The sequence below is a fragment of the Protopterus annectens genome, chromosome 12.part0 (assembly GCF_019279795.1).
Source record: "Protopterus annectens isolate FY-2018-M chromosome 12.part0, PAN1.0, whole genome shotgun sequence".
Lineage (NCBI taxonomy): Eukaryota > Metazoa > Chordata > Ceratodontiformes > Protopteridae > Protopterus > Protopterus annectens.
In genome coordinates, this window is record NC_056746.1 from 251,188,813 (window position 1) to 251,206,298 (window position 17,486).

Consider the following 17,486-nt stretch of genomic DNA (forward strand, 5'->3'; position numbering starts at 1 on the left):
CAGTGCTTCTGAGTATTGATACCACTGTGTATTAAAAAAACATAAATTCAGTTTTCAAACAAAGTTTTAGTTCCAGTCAAATATTTAAGTTTATATGTCTTGTAGGAACAAGAGAGATTTTGTTTTCAAACAGTTTAATGAAAATACTAACAGTCAAGTCACAGTAATTAAAAATAAAATAATCACCAGATACTTTAAACACAATACCTTCCGCAGTTTAAGTCTTTCTCTGGTATATTTCCCCCTTGGTATTTAAAAGGACAGTTCAGATTTTGAATGTTTTCCTTACATCTCTCCTTTATTCTGACATGATATAATTTTGGCGTTCCTTCTGATTGGCCAGATGTTGTGAGCATCATACTGGTGACCAATCCAAAATATCCATTTGTGTACCTACCAGTACTTCATGATTATTACAGTTAATGGAGTTATTTTATTAATACTGCGGTGGTGGTGCTGCGGTAGCATTGTCTCCTCACAGTTAGACATTGCCCGTTCGATTCTCAGTTAGAGCGTATTCTGTGTGGTGACATGTGTGAACGGGCATTCCTTCGTTGAAGGTTGTGCGTTAGGCCCGGCAAGCCAGTACGTAAACCTCTACTGCCAATTGTCAGCGGACCGGAGTTCCGCTGTGGCGACCCCTAACCGGGAAGAGCCGAAAGACACAAACAAACAATGGAGTTATTTTATTATTCCTGTTGTTAGTTTGGAATCAATCTCATTTTTGGTAAAGGATTTGCCTTATTGTTAGTGTAATGACTTGCAAAATGTTTCAGTTTCTTTTTCTTTACAGACCTAAACCATTTTACAGTATGCCTTTAGGTTTTCAAAGCTTTGTTGCAGCTACTTACATGACTTTCAAACAGCAAATTGTTAATTCATTTTAATATCCATAGATATGCTTTCAATTTCATGAACATTCTTTTTGAAAAGAATCTCTCAAAATTCCATACCCGATCAATCAAAAAATGTTAGCAGTTCTTCATATTTCAGTGAATCCGCAGGAAGCCCATTTGGAAATTTCCACAAATGGAGAACTCTGGGCATCCTATTCTGGGGTCTATGTTTACCTATTGAAAGGCACATTCATTGAATGGCTGTTCATCGAACTTTAATCATCGAAACTTCCTTTAATCAAAAGGTCATATCATAAATATTTACATCAAACAATGATAGTTGGCCAACATAAAGAAAGTGGGATGTAGTATTTCCGTATCACTAACTTAGGTATAAGGAAACCTGCCCTTTCCCCACTGTAGTGTGACCTCGGAGGTGGTATATACAATTAGCGGGGGGGGGGGCATAGCCCCCCACAAGACGAGTATTCAGTGAATACCATGTTAACTTTGTTCTCAATTTCTAGTACTATTACTACTGGGTAAAGATCACTCCTTGAGTTCAGACAAATTCAGACTAGTCAGCAGCAAGCTCTAGCTGACTGGTCAAGAGGCAGCACCTGCAATTTGGAATATCCACAGCTGGCGGTGTCTCTCCTTTAAGCCACTCATCATCTACTAAGGTGGAAGACTGGTGTAAACCTTAGTCTTTGCTAAATGAGAGTGAATTCAACATTCATGGAAACTCAAGGGCTAGCTTTTAAAGAGACTCACCTACAACAGGGTTGGTCTCAGCCTATTCCCTGATTGTTGGTCTTTGTGATGGTGTTGTGGCTGACACCTGCAGATGCATATGCGGGCCCATTCACCAATCCTAATGCGGGAAGCTATTAACTCCCACTGGTATTATATTAGTGAGGTAGAACAATAGTTCCTTAACTGTTCAGATTTATGGCTATGCTTTATATAATGTTCCTTTCATGGGAAAACAGGCAGAGCCTGTGTGGATGCTGACTCTTCATAGTGTGATCATAAAGACATTCAGATGATCTGCTTTCGGGCATGAAGCATAGGAAATTTTCACTAACATACTGCAGGAATGACATCTGAATGGTTAAGGGGGCGAAGTGAGGTCTGCAATCAACATGTGATACCATGGTATACACAGCATTGGGTGGGCACACTCTTGAGCAGGGGAGGTTATGAGAACAAAACACCTACATTTGACTCCTCAAAAGGATGAACCAAATCAGTGACACACAAAGGAGGGTCACTGATGTTACATTTTAATCTCCCCTTCAAGGCATGTACAGCTAGTTAGAATCTACTGACCCTCAAAAATGAGTGCCTGCACATATTCCAAAAACTGCAACTGCAGTTCTCAGGATAGAACGACAGTAAATTTCAAGGCTGCAGTACCTCAAAATATTATCGCTAATACAAGATGCAGTGATCTTGATCATCACTGAATTAGTACATGCAAGTAGCAGTACTGTGAAGGGCACAGCCCCTACACTGGGGGTGTAGGAGGTGAAGTGTCCTGCAAAACTGCGTTGAATGCGTTACAGCAAGGTATATAAGGAGTGTATATAATTTGAAGCCAACCTCTTTTTCAGAGATGCAGGACCTGTAAAGATGAGTCTCATTTTTTTCTGCTAGGGAAACCCAATTCAAGCTAATATGTTCCTTACTGACATCTCTTTTGCTTTGCAGATAATTATCACATAGTAAAAAAAACAGCCCAAGGACTCTAAGCTGAAGGTTGGGCCTTGATATTTGTAGTGCCTTTGGCAGGTACCAAACTTATGTATATGAGCCAAACTATGCATATGAATTTCTAGCAACTACATTATAGAGTGAGGAACCACAGGACTGCACTAAACAAGTTAATGGGTCCTCTAACTGAACCTCTGTTGTTTAATTTCTATCCCAAACATGCTTAAACTATACACCTAGGAGTCTTACCTGATTCAGCACTTGAAATTGTACCACTAATTCCATACTGGAGACTGTCCAGACACGAACACTTCCATCATCAGCACAAGTAGCAAAGTGAGTCTCCTTTGGACTGAAAGCAACTTCATTTACCTATTAAAACAGATACAGATGTGAAAAAAATATTCCATTGCCTAATTAAGTTCTCAAGTAAGTGTACTGTTTTAAGAATATTAGTGTTAAAGAAAAATACACAGCCATTACTTAATTCTTTAACTGGTCATTACAGCTTTGCTTCTTAATAAATTATATCTGTACCCTTTACTGGCAGATTCTTCCAAATGCCTAAAAGGGAACACACCTATCTACAGGTTGAATTCAAGTATATAAATCGATTTAATCACCCAGTGTCTTCCTTTATTGTGACACTGTATTTCGGCTAAATGTGTACAGTTTCAGAGTTTTTCTTCGCCATATTGGTATCAAGGATTTAACAGAAGTAAAGTTATTACTGGTTATTAGTAAGCATTAATGATTTCCTTAAATAAATTAAATAATGGCATATTTGCTTAGAAGTCACGTTACTTCTTTCTCTCAGTTTTCTTAGGAAAACTATATTGCAAAAAATGCTGCAAAAGATATAACTGTCATTTTCTTTAATTATTTTTGCCACTCTGTTCAGCAGCTGACCATCAGCTGCTTCTGGGAGCCTCTCCTCATTCACTGGGATGACCAAACTCCACAAGATTCCTCATCTTATGGTCAGCATTATCCAGGGTGCCTTGAAAATCACTAAGCATGCACTTTTCTAATACAAGACAGCTACACTGGTTATCAATTTTAACATTAGCTCTCAACAGTTTAGCAGTCAGCCAGTAACAGCTCTAGCATCCTCTCACCATGTTTTCTCCTGTCAACACTTCCTTCAGCTTTTTCTAATAGGGAAGGTCCACCCCCACTGGTTGCCATATCATACCTTAGGGTAAGAGGAGTGTAGTACAAAAGGGAAGGGAAGGGTATTGACCTGACTTGAGCTCTTTCTAAGAGAATGACCTAAAATCTATTTTCAGAAAATGACACATCAAGTAGCAGGCAAGAAGAGAGACTGCAAATATCATATCCACCATGATTATTCCATAGACTACTGGGAGAATACAAAGATATGAAAATGACAACAGACTACCAAATATGCTTTGCCGAATTTCCTGAAATACTGTAGTTAATCCCTAAGCAGCTGCTCTTTTTTCTAACCCTGCCTCAAGCCACCCTTGTTCTGTTATATAGTTATATAATGCCCTAAACCCCTATGATGTCTTATACTGGCAATGATGGTTCACTGATGGACTGTTAAGCTTATGTCCAAAGGTTTGATTGCTATGTACTACATATTTCTACTTTCCACATATATGCACATACATACTTGCATGTATAGAGTGGATATAAAAAGTTTACACACCCATGTTAAAATGCCAGTTTTTGTGATGTAAAAAAATTAGACCACAATAAATCATTTCAAAACTTTTCACACCTTTAATGTGACCTATAACCTGGACAATTCAATTGAAAAACAAACAAATCTGTTGGGGAAAAAACATAAAAAATAAAAACGTACAATAAGCTAGTTGCATAAGTGTGCACACCCTTAAACTAATACTTTGTTGAAGCACCTTTTGTTTTAATTACAGCATTCAGTCTTCTTGGGTACACATCTCCCATCAATTAAAGAAACTGATCAACCCCAAATAAAGTTCAGCTGTCCTAGTAGGATTTTCCGGACATTTACTCAGTTGCCTGCTACAGCAAAAGCCATGGTTCACAGAGAGCTTACAAAGCATCAAAGGGATCTCATTTGTTGAAAGTATCGGTCAGGAGAAGGGTACAAAAACATTTCCACAGCACTGGATATACCATGGAACACAGTGAAGACAGTCCTCAAAAAGTGGAGAAAATATGGGACAACAGTGATGTTGCAAAGAAAGTACAGTTGTGTACACTTACCATAAATGTAGATGTTCGACTGTATTCACTGTTGCAGTCATCACATTTGGGTTATCCCTGCCAGGGTAGCCCTCGGTCGGCCCGAATACCAGAGACTTAGTATTTCTACGTCGGCTGCTGCCACTTCAGGACTGACGTCATGTCATCAGCGGTATAAAATAAGACAGCCGATGCCATTACATCAGTTTTTCTTGCTCTAACCTGTTAGGAGCCCCCAAGTGGGAGCCAGGTTCTGGTGGAAGAATTCCACCAGTAGAAAGTAAATACCAATATGCCCTTGTAAGGAAAGAGAAGAAAGAAGCGGGGTATGGAGGGGGGGAAACCAGGACTGCAACAGTGAATACACTTGAAGATCTAAATTTATGGCAAGTATACACAACTGTACTATGTTCTTCGCGTTTCATTGTTGCAGTCATCACATTTGGGTTGATTCCCAAAGCTGAGGAAAAGGGTGGAGGTGGTCAAGGAAACTAGGGGCTGGCTAGGATGCCCTGCAAGACTGCAGAGGCAAAACCTGCCCTGGATTTAGAGAAGATAGGCAGGTGGTAATGTTTGGTGAAGGTGTGAACACATGTCCAGGTGGCAGCCTCCACGATGTCCTTGGTGGGGACTCCTCTGAGGAAAGCTACAGAGGTGGAGGCTGCTCTGGTGAAGTGAGTCCTGACCCCCTTGGGGGGAGGTTTTCCATGTTGTTTGTAGCAGAAATAGATGCACTGTGCTATCCATTTGGAGATGGTTTGTTTGGAGATGGCTTTGCCCTCTGCCCCTGCAGCAAAGCTAACCAGCAATTGAACAGACTTCCTGAAGGATTCAGTCCTATCTAGATAGAATCTGAGCTGTCTGTGCACATCTAGAGAGTGCAGGATCCTTTCCCCCTTGTTCTGTGGGTTAGGGAAAAAGGTGGGCAAATGAATGGATTGTTGAGAGCCACACTGGACACCACCTTGGGCATAATGGATGGGTTAGTCATGATGGATACCCTGTCAGCATGGAAGATGATGAAGGGTTCCACAGCCATGAGTGCTTGCAGCTCGGAGACCCTTCTGGTTGAGGCGATGGCCAGAAGGAAAGCTGTCTTCCAGGAGAGAAATTTTAGCTCCGCTGAAGAGGCAGGTTCGAAGGGGGGGGTTCCAACACAAAGTTAAGGTCCCAAGCTAGGGCTGGTGCTCTTCTGGGTGGCCTCAAGTTGCTACCCCCTCTTAGGAACTGTTTGATCAGAGGGTGTAAGAAAAAAGGCTGCTTAGTGGGCAAAAGCATGAATTTTAATATAGGAAAAAGAGACTCCACTCTGCAGCAGGTCAGCTAAGTAATCCAGGATGAGAGGGAGGGAGGGCTGTGCCATATTGGCTCCCTTAGCCTGAGTCCAGGTGCAGAACCTTATCCATTTGTCAGCATAAGACTTCCTAGTGCTAGGGTGCCTGGCCTCATGTATAACATCTAGAACCTGTTTGCTGAGGTTGGCAGATTGATCGGGGGTTAGGGAATAAGCCAAGCTGCCAAATTGAGTGTCTGCAATTGGGGATGCATGAATTCCCCTTCCCTCTGGGTCAGGAGGTTTGGAATCTGAGGGAGATGCCAAGGAGGCAGAGTGGAAAGGCTGCGCAGCAAGGGGTACCAGTGCTGGTGAGGCCAGTCTGGAGTTATAAGAACTGTCCTTTGTTTTTCCTCCTTTATTTTGAGCAGTACTCTGGGGATGAGAGGTAGTGGAGGAAATGCATAGACCAATAGACTGACCAGGTGAAGGAGAGGACATCCACTTTCCAAGCCATGCAGTGATGCTCCCTGGTGCAGAACTTGCTGAGCTGATGGTTGGTGCGGGAGGCAATGAGATCGACATTCGGGGCGCCCCATTTCTGAGTTATTAGGGCAAAGGTTCTTCTGCTGAGCTGCGACTCGTGTGGGTCCAGAAGATTTCTGCTTAAGCAGTCTGCCAGAGAGTTGAGAGAACCAGGTAAGAATTGTGCTAACAGGTGGAGTTGCATGTGCCAAAGGTCATGGCCAGCTGCAAAGAGAATAGGATGGAGCCCCTCCCTGCTTGTAGATATACCACATCACAGTTGTGTTGTCTGTTTTTATCAGGAGAGCCCCTGGGGAGAGAAGGGGCTTGAAAACTATCAAAACGTGCTGGACAGCTATCATCTCTTTTTGGTTGATGTGCAGATGGAATTGCTGTGGGCTCCATTGGCCCTGTTTGCACCTGCCATCCAGATGTGCACCCCAGGCATACTCTGATGCGTCTGTGGTGAGGATCTGGGCGGTGTGGGGTGGTGAGAAATGTAGTCCTTTGTTGAAGGAGCATGCTGTTGCCCACCAAAGGAAATCTTTAATGAGGCAAGGTATTATATGTATAAGAGTCTCCAGGTCTTCCAAGTGTTGACACCAAAGGCTTTTTAGGCACCATTGAAGCTTTCTCATATGCAGTCTGGCATACAGAATGAGCAGAATGCAAGATGCCATGAACCCCAGAGCTTGCAGGATTTTCCTTGCAGATAATTGGGGTTTGGTGGCTAGTTGAGAGAAGTGGGCTGTCAGGAAGGCTTGCTTGTCTGGTGTAAGGAATGCCATCAGGGATGCTGTGTCCAGGCTTGCTCCGAGGAATATAATCCTTTGGGTGGGTACCTGTTTGGATTTCTTTTCGCTAATTGTGTACCCTAGGGAGGTTAGTAGGGTCTTTACAAAGGCCAGGTGCTTGAGCAGATCTTCTTGGCTGTCTGCCTGAATTAGGCAATCGTCTAAGTTTGGTTAAATCTGGAAATTCCTTTGTCTGCAAAATGCAATGGCCGGAACGAGACATTTTGAGAAAACTTGGGGAGCAGTTGATAAGCCAGAGAGAAGCACAGAGAACTGAGAGTGCTGAGATCCTGCCCTGAAACGGAGATATTTCTTGCATGATTCCCTGATAGGAATGTGGAGGTAGGCCTCCTTTAGTTCTAGAGTGGCTAGCCAAGCATCATTGGAGAGCATGGATAGCAGCTGCTGGAGAGTGAGCATTTTGAATTTTGGGATAACAAGGAAGGTGTTTAGAATGGATAGATCAAGGATAGGGCACCAGGTGCCCTCTTTCCTGGGTACCAGAAAAAGTCTGGAGTAGAAACCTTGGCTTTTCTGTTCTGCAGGAATGTAATCTACTGCCCTCATGGAGAGCAGGGAAAAGACTTGCTTTTGTGCCTCTGCCCACTGGTTTGGAGGTAGATCTGCGAACCCTTTTGGAGTTGGAAGGGTGTGGAAAGAAAATTTGTATCCCTGGGACACTATGTTGAGAACCCAGCAGTTGTTGGTAATGGTGGCCCAGGTGTTTGCATGAAAGGAGAGTTTTCCTGCTGGGGAAAGTGGAGGTGGGCAGAGGGAGGGGGTGGGGGAGGAGAGTCACTGTGAATTCTTACCATAAGGGGGTGGCTTAGAACTCCCTGGTTTTGAAGTGGAGGTAGTCCACTGCTTAGATCTCTGCATTCCCTGTGGTTGCTGTCTGTGGGGTCTGGTTCCCTGGGGTCAGGGCTGAACTGACCTGGTGGGAGCAGGTAAGGACCAGTGCTTGGAGGGACAATGCCTGCTGGACCTGTAAGAAATCCTTAACTGTCTGCATAGATTTTGCTTTTTCTTCCATCTTTTTTAAGACCTCTTCTGCCTTAGTGCCAAATAAGTTGTCTTTGTGCAAGGGGGCATCCAACAATTTATATTTAACATGGTATGGCAAGGGCTGTTCCTTAAGCTAGGCATGTCTTCCAAGGACAGACCCATTACTGCTGCCCTGCAAGAAGCTTCTAGGGCGTCAACATCACAGTGCAAGGTGTGTTTAGCTACTTGACTTGCAGAATGCATTAACTCTTGTAACTCTTTAGATTCTGCACAAGCAGGAAAGGAAGACATTTTTTGTTTGAGGAGTTCCAGGATATGTTGCTGAAATTTTAGCATATGGAACTGACAATTTAGTGCTCTGAAGGTAAGAGTAGCTGAGGTGTATACTTTACTTAGCCCATCTGTCTAGTGCTTGGGAATTCTTATCTGAGGGGGTGGGATTCTTAGCAGAGGTTGCTTTAATTCCTTTAGGCCCTTGAGAAATTACGTCAGAGTCAGCAGCAGGATTTTTAAAAAGATATTTGTGTGAGTCAAGGACTCTGTAATACCTGTCTGGTTTTCTGGGTGCAGGAGGGAGGGTGTCAGGAGTCAAGCTGGATTCCAGGAAACCATCCTCTACAACATCCAGGACTGGGGGGATGGCCAGGGGTCTGTGCTGTGGAAGATCTAACAATTCCCCGAGTCTCTTTTTTTAGACTGAGGGTAGTCTTGACTTTCCCACTGGAAATGCTCCCTTAAAGTGTGAAGGGTTTCTCCAAAGGAAAAATCCTCTGCGAGAGAGGCTGATGGAATGGAATCTTACGCATCAGAATCCTCAAAAGCAGAGAGGGGTTGCATGTCTTCATACTCAGATGCATCAGAGTCATCGGATTCCTGTTCAGACAAAACTACAGGGGACAGATCTCTTTCTTTTGGAAGGGGTAGCTTGGCTTCCCCTGATCAGCATGATAAGGTCTTCCGCCATTTTAAGCATTTGAGACTGAGGCAAGGAAGGAAGTGCCTGAGATTGGGTCGTCAGTTTCTTGGGTGTGGTTGGTAACCTGGGCCTAAGAAACTCTGTAGTTTTCGAAAGAATGGTAGTTGCGAAATAAGTAATCGGTTTGTGTTGAGAATCAGTACTGCGAAGGACTTCCTCGGAAGATGATGCCTGCTCAGCGGCTCTGAACCCATCCAAGGTAGAGACAACCGCAGGATCCTTAGTCGAAGAAGAGTTTTGCAGCATACTGGACTCCGAAAGGGCCTCAATAGCAGCCTGTGAATCCACAGAAGTGGGCATCAGGATCTGCAAAAGCGTCTCACTAAGGACCGGAGAACTGACAACTAGCTTAACGGGAGCGTCGTCGGTAGGTTTGGACCTGTGCAGTCTGTCTCTGTCTTTGTCTTTTTGCTTTTTCGGAAGATCTGCTGTCAGATGGCTTACCAAAGCCATATCGGATTTCGAGGATTGTAAGCAAAAATATCTAGCTACAATAAGGACCCAACGACGTATAGTTCTGGCTTTGAACAAAGCACAGAAGCAACAGTGGGGGACGTCGTGGTCTGGGCCTAAACAAGTGACTCAGTAAGAATGAAAGTCTCTGTGTGGTATTTGCTTTCCACAGGCGAGACAACTGTTAACTTTTTCTGACATCAGTTAGTGCAAGAAAAAAGGATCCCCAATGGGGTACTTAGAAAACTTCGGCTTCGATTCGGAAGATGAAAATCAGGTAGCGGCCAACTGGCACTCATGTGAACTGCTTCTGCTTCGGGCTCCATGACAAGAAAGACTGATGTAATGGCGTTGGTAGCCTTACTACTAATGACCTGACGTCAGTCTTGAAGCGACAGCAACTAATGTAGAAATACTAAGCCTCTGGTATTCGGGCTGGCCGAGGTCTACCCTGGCAGGGATAACCCAAATGTGATGACTGCAATAGTGAAACACGAAGAACATCTCGATGTCCCTACAAAATTGATGAAAAGACAAGAAGAAAACTGGTCAGGGAGGCTGCCAAGAGACCTACAGCAACACTGAAGGAGCTGCAGGAATTTCTGGCAAGTACAGGTTGTGTAATACATGTGATATCAATCTCCCGTATTCTCCATATGTCTGGGCTATAGGGTAGGGTTGAAAGACGGAAGCCTTTTCTTGCACAGAAAAACATCCAGGCCCGGTTAAAATTTACAAAACAATACATCAAGTCTCACAAAAGCATGTGGTTAAATGTTTTATGGTCTGAAGGTTTAACTTTTTGGCCACAATTCCAAAAGGTACATTTGGTGCAAAAACAACACTTTGCATCATCAAAAGAACACCATCCTCATAGTGGAGCATGGTGGTGGCAGTATCATGTTTTGGGGTTGCTTTTCTTCAGCTGGAACTGAGGCTTTAGTCAAGGAGGAGGGAATTATGAACAGTTCCAAATACCAGTCACATTTGGCCCAAAACCTTCAGGCATCTGCTAGAAAGTTGAAGATGAAGAGGAATTTCACCTTTCAACACAATGACCCCAAGTATACATCCAAATCAACAAAAGAATGGCTTCACCAGAAGAAAAAAAAGAAGTAATGTACTCACTATAACATTCCATGTTTGTAGTCCATCTCGCCCTTCATTCTTACATATGGGTTCGGAGACGATCCTCGGCTCCGACTCGGCCTATTACCAAGCTCAATGTCTCTTATTTGGCTCGTGGCTAGGTAGGTATCCCATAGTGAACCAGTACAATCCCCAGATCTTGTTTGCTGCTAAACTATAGAAAGATAGAAAAGAAGTTATCCAGAAAGAACAACAATAATGAAAGGTCTCCACCCTACCAAGGTAAGACTATACTGTCTCCAGATCCTTCCAGAACAGGGGTAAGTGGGTGGGCTCGTAAAAATGAAGGGCAAGATGGACTACAAACATGTAATGTTATGGTGGGTACACAACTTCTTTATGTTCTGTAGTCCTATCTCGCCTTCATTCTTACATATGGGACAGCGTCCCTAGCACCTTATTCTTGGGTGGCTCACGGGAAAATACTCCTGAGTACCATGGAACCAAAGGAGGATCTACCTCTTGAGGTCAGATCCAATTTGTAATGAGTAATAAAGGTGTGAGGGGTAGCCCAGGTGCTGCTGCACAGATACTGTCAATTGGAACTCTGGCTTGGAAGGCAGCAGATGCAGACTGGGATCTTGTAGTTGTTGTTTGTCTTTAGGCTTTTCCAGGTTAGGGGTCGCCACAGCGGAACTCCGGTCTGCTAATGATTGGCAGTTGGTTTTTATGGTGTCGAGTTGCCAGCCCGACACCCAACCTCCAACTAAGGCACGCCCATTGAACGCATGTCTTTCGAATGCCCACTCGACCGCGGGGAGGACATGCAGACTCCACACAAAAGGCACTCCCAGCCCAAGCCGAGAACTGAACGGGAGAACCTCTTGCTGTGAGGCAACAATGCTACCGCTGCACCGCTGGAATTCGGCAGGTCACCACGTCAGATCTGAGGTCGCGTTCCAAGCAGGGTCGCAGGGATTTTGTAGAATGAGCCTTAATCTTGAATGGTAGAGTTTTTCCATTGGAGGAGTAAATGAAGGAAATACAGCTCGAAATCCAATTAGATAGGGTCACTTTAGAGACAGGCAGACCTATTCCAGATTCAGAAAAGGATACGAACAATTGGTCTGACTGAGTTCCATAGTCCTGTGAAGGTATAACCGTAACTGCCTGTCAACATCAAGTTGATGAAATTTGTATTCTGCAGCATTGGAATGATTAGAAAAAACACGGGTAATTCTATGGTTTTGTTCAAATTTGTGTGAGAGCAAACTTTAGTGATAAAGGTAGGATTTGTATGAAGGGAAACTCTGTCTTTGTGGAAAATCAAATAAGGAGGCTTAATCGACAGTGCTTGTAACTCTGATACTCGTCTAGATGATGTGATGGCTACTAGAAACAAGGTCTTCCAAGACAGAAACTTCAATAAGCACAAATGTGCGGGTCCAAAAGGCGGGGAAGTTAGTTTGGATACAACAAAGTTTAGATCCCAAGGAGATACCGGTTCCTGAAACAAAGTCAGCAAAGTAGTGCTTTTAAGAAAGGTTTTCCATGATCTGGGGACATCAGGTTAGATTCACGTTGTCCCAAATGAAAATTAGACATCGCTGCCAATTGTACCCTAATTGTGGCAGCAGCAGATCCCTGATGGAAAAGTTCAGACAAAAATTCTAAAACCATAGGGATGGATGCTGTGTAAGGATCTACATTTCTTTCTTTAGCCCAGATAGAAAACCTCCTCCATTTGTTAGAGTATAACTTCCTAGTAGAAGGTTTATGCGAAGACATAAGGATGTGGGTCACAGCAGGTGAAAAATCATGAAGTCTGACTAGGGATGGAAGTGGAGCAGCCACACTGTCAAGTTGAAGGTGTGGCGGCAGGGGTGAAGGGAGCCTGACGTGTGTCAAGAGGTCTGACACTGGGTCTAGAGTCCATGGATCGTCTAGTAGACGAGGCCTGAGAAAGGGGAACCAAATCTGGCGAGGCCAGTAAGGAATGATGAGAATCATTTTGCTTCCCAATAACTTTGTTTTCTGAATCACTCTGGATATGAGTGGAAAAGGAGGGAATGCATAAAGAAGTCCCAGGGGCAAATCATGAACAAGTGCGTCTCTCGGTGACTCCCCTGGAGGGGGGGGGGATGAGGGAGAAGTAGCTGCTGCATATGGAGTTGATCGGGCTGGCAAAGAGATCGCAGCAAGGCTGTCCCCATTTGCGGAAGGTCTGTTCCGCTACTTCCTGATTCAGAGACCACTTGTGAAGCATCAAGATTGCCCTGCTGAGCTTGTCGGCTATCACATTGGTTGTCCTCAGGATATGCGTTGCCACTAGAAAGCGTTGCGAAGATATTGCCCACTTCCAGACATGAAGGGCCTCAGAACAAAGGGGGTAAGATCTGGTTCCTCCTTGCTTGTTGAGATACCATACCATTGACATATTGTCCGAATGGATTGTTATCATCCCTAGAGGAAGAAAGTCGTGAAGTGCTTGCAATGCTAGAAGCAATGCTCTCATCTCTAGGACACTGATATGCAGGTGAACCTCGTGATCTTGCCACGTGCTTTGGACAGTCCTGCCTAGATAAAGCTCCACCCCCATCTGTGAGGCATCCGTGGTCACAGTATCAACGGGTTGGCGAGGAAGGAATAGAGTGCCTGTTGTTAGACGGTCGGGCTGAATCCATCAGCGAAGGTCCTTTTTGCAATACACTTATGATGATACGGTGAGATAGAGGCAGTTGTTGAAAGGACCACTGGGAAGATAGAAGCCATTGGAGAACTGGCATATGCAATCTGGCTAGAGGGAATAAATGTTATGGTGGAGGCCATGGACTCTAATAGTTTCAGCACTGTCTTTGCCTTGACTTTCTGTAGAGGAAGTAAACTGAGTATTTGTTGTCTGAGGTTTTGAATTCTGTCTGCAGGTAGACAAGCTAGCATGGCGACTGTGTCTATTTCTGCACCTATAAAAGTCACAAATTGAGGGGGCGATAAGGTAGACTTTTCCCAATTTACTGTAATCCCCAACTGGGAACAAAGATGGATGGTGGAATCTCTGGTTTGTAGGAGTAGATGCCTGGTGGTGGCGGTCAGGAACCAGTCATCCTGGAACAGAAACACTTGGAATCCTTGACGTCTCAGGTGAGCTGTCACTACGGCCATACATTTGGTGAACACCCTGGGGGCTGTGGTGAGACCAAAGGGCAGAGCAAAAAATTGGTAATGACCGTCTCCCAGCCAGAAGCGTAAATGACTCCTCGATGCTCTGCCCATTTTTATATGGTAGTACACATCTTGGAGGTCTATGGAGCACATCCAATTGTCTTTCCCTAACAGAGGGAGTATGTACTGCAGTGTCACCATCTGTAACTTAGCCTTCTTTACAGATTCGTTTAGTTTGCTGATGTCCAAGATGGGCCTCCAGTCCCCTGTACGTTTTGGCACTAAAAATAATCTAAAGTAAGTTCCGAATCCTATCTGGTCTGCAGGGACGGTTTGGATGACTCTCTTTGCAAGCAACTTTTGCCCTTCTACAGTTGCTTGATCCCTGTGAGCAGGTGGAACATCCGGGATCTTCTTGGGAGTGTGGGGTGGAAGAGAAAAGGGTATGGAGTAACCTCTGGTGATTATTCTTTGTACCCATTTGTCTTGGGTGATGTTTAGCCAGGCTTCTGGATACAAAGATAGGTGACCTCCGACTGGCTCCAGAGAAGCATAGCCTGGCCCCACATCAGGACTGCTGATAGGGATGGCCTCAAAACGAACTGCGGCCACCGTGATTTTGCAGACCAACCCCCCTGCCTATAGGGCAACGTCTACCATTTTCTCCTCCTCCACTGCCTTTGAATAAGGAGTCACCCTGTGCATCTAGGAAAAATCTCTGGGACTTCTTGAACCATATTTTACCACCTCCCTGACCCTTGGGATATGGTCTAGAGGGGACGGTAAAACGTACTCCCATGGCAGAGAGAGTTTTCCCTTCTTGTTCGCACCTGGTGAGTGTATCTTTTACCTTAGGTCCAAACAATGAAGAACAGTCAAAGGGGGCATTGGTAAAGGTAGACTTGAAAGGCTCCACAAAATTACATAAGCGCATCCAAGACTGTCTCCTAAGGGAAACTCCTGAACCTGCTGCCCTGCTCGCTCCATCGGCTGCATAGGAGGTCAGCCTCATGGAGGAGTTCATGATGGAATTTAAGGTGGACAACACCTTCTCAGGGACTCCTTTAGTAGATGTACCTTGAAGAGCAACTCCTAACTCCTTGAGGAGATCTCTCTGAAGCCTAGTAAAATATGTGAGATAGTTCAGCGATCTGAGGATAAAAGACGCTGAAGAAAAGATACGCTTCCCTTATCTATCCATCATTCAAGACTCCTTATTTGGTGGATGGACAGATGAAGAGGTCTCAGCTAGCTCCTGCTTACTGGCCGCCGCCACCACCATGGCATCTACAGGGACGCCCTTGGATAAAACATCTTTCTCTTTTAGGGCAGAGAGAAATTTATTGGGTCTTCTGGGAACTGGCTCCATGGCAGCAGGAGTCTCCCACACCTTTCACCTAACCAGGTCTAAGAGTTCGTCGAAAGTTGGACACACCCAAGAGGCTGAAGGTTGAGACCCAAAAGCCTTCAGGTACACTGACTCCTCATCAGAAGGGGTGAAAGTGGGCCAGCCGCCTCTCTGCTTTAGGATCTCTAAGATGTCTACAAAGGAGACATCATCAGAGGACGACTTGGGGACCCTTCTGACTCCTCGAGGCCAGTGTCTGAAGTGATGGACTCATACACGGAGTCTACATGCTTCCTCTTGCATGTCCTCTTCTAAGGGGGCTCTTCAGAAAGGTACTCTGGGGAGGTCTCGGAAAACTGGGGGCCACAGGTCTCTGCTGTTGAGAGAGAGAGAAGGTGTTGAGACAGAGGTTGGTGCTTGAGAAGGAAGAGTGCTAGTACCCTTGTGTGGAGCTGATGAGCAAGACAGCACACTCCTCATCATTTCGAAAGCAGATCTCTCCGGCTTCGAAGACAGCCCCGGCTCTGAGGAAATGGAGGTAGTCCTCGGCTCCAGAGCGATCAGCTCCAAGATGGATGCAGAGTCCAAGCTCACCCTAGCCGATGCACTGAGAGAGAGATTCGGAACCAAAGAGGTTCAGGTCCAAGTGTCCCTGTCAGGGCCAACTGATGAGCTTTAGCTCCTAGACACCAGGGAAGGCATCGAAGGTGTCAGAGCGGAACTCAGCTCCGAGACAGCCACGAGGGGGCTGGAACCGAGAGTTCCACAACAAGTGGCACCGACAACTATGGCTCTGAAGGCCCAACTCAGCTAGCAAAAGGAGCCACAACTGGGAGAATGGACTCAGGAGGCTCCGGAACTGACTGGGTTGGAGCCAACAACAATTTGGGCAAAGCAGACGACTTCAGGAGTCTAAGCACTACTCTCTCCACATCTTCTTCTGACAGGCTCTTAGAGGATCTGGATGACAGATTAGGCAGGAGATCTTAAGGCTGGCAAAGGATCTCTGGACCGGCTCTTAGGCAATTTTTCAGTATTCGGCTCCGAAAGGCTTGGGGGCCGACACTGCAGTGTCAACATAGACAACCTCGACCGGCTCCGAGGAAAGTGGAGCTGAGGAGGTAGAAGTCTTATCAAGTTTCGATAATTTCTGCGGAGGTTCTGATACACTAGTTGGCGCCGGCGAATGCCTCTTGGCTGACTTGACCTTCTCTTTTTTTGGATGAATGTGACAGGATGGGAAAGAAGAACTTGCTAAGTCTTCCTTGAAGGAAGGCTTGAGGAGACCTTTCAAAATTAACTTGTTCTTCCACTCCTGGAGAAGTCTGAAGCTAAAGGAATGGCAGAATAAACAAGTTTCCTGCAAATGAATGGCTCCCAGACAATAAACACAATTACTGTGGCCATCCATAATTGACAACTTCTGGGAGCAGTTTATGCATTTTTTGAAACACGAAGGTTTGTGGTCTTTGGACTCTCTAGACATGTTTAACAGAGCTATATCAACAAGGAATACAAGGTCCTCTAATTTAAATGGGCCTAGCCCCAACAAGCATGCACAAAGAAAAAAGAGAGTAAAGAAGACCAAGGTCCTCTAACTTAAACGGGACTAGCCCTGTTAGAAAATATGAAAAATAGCAGAGGACTAGGTCCTCTAACTTAAATGGACCTAGCTGGACAGGCTAAGTCGGAGAAAGACCAGAAACTTCAGTAGCAGGCAAAGTACGAACAAACAACACTGCACGCAATCTTTAAATTTTAAAAATTAGAAAACAAGGTCCTAATACAAATGTGGACCTACAGAGAAATAACCTGTATCAAGAAACTAGCAAAAAAATACTGCACAATGTGCGTGTGTGTATATCTATATCTATATGAGAAGCGAGAAAAACAAGGTCCTAACACAAACATGGACCTATGTAATATCAAAGGTAATATAAACTAGCACACTGGATACAAAACTGAGAAGAACAAGGGCCAACAGCCAAGAAGTTCTGAAACAAACTAATTAAATGGCAAAAAACACTTCTAAACACCATCTAATACTAAGATAACTAGGTAAAGAATCAGTAAAGTGATAATAATGACACAAACTTTGAACTTAGCCACTGCC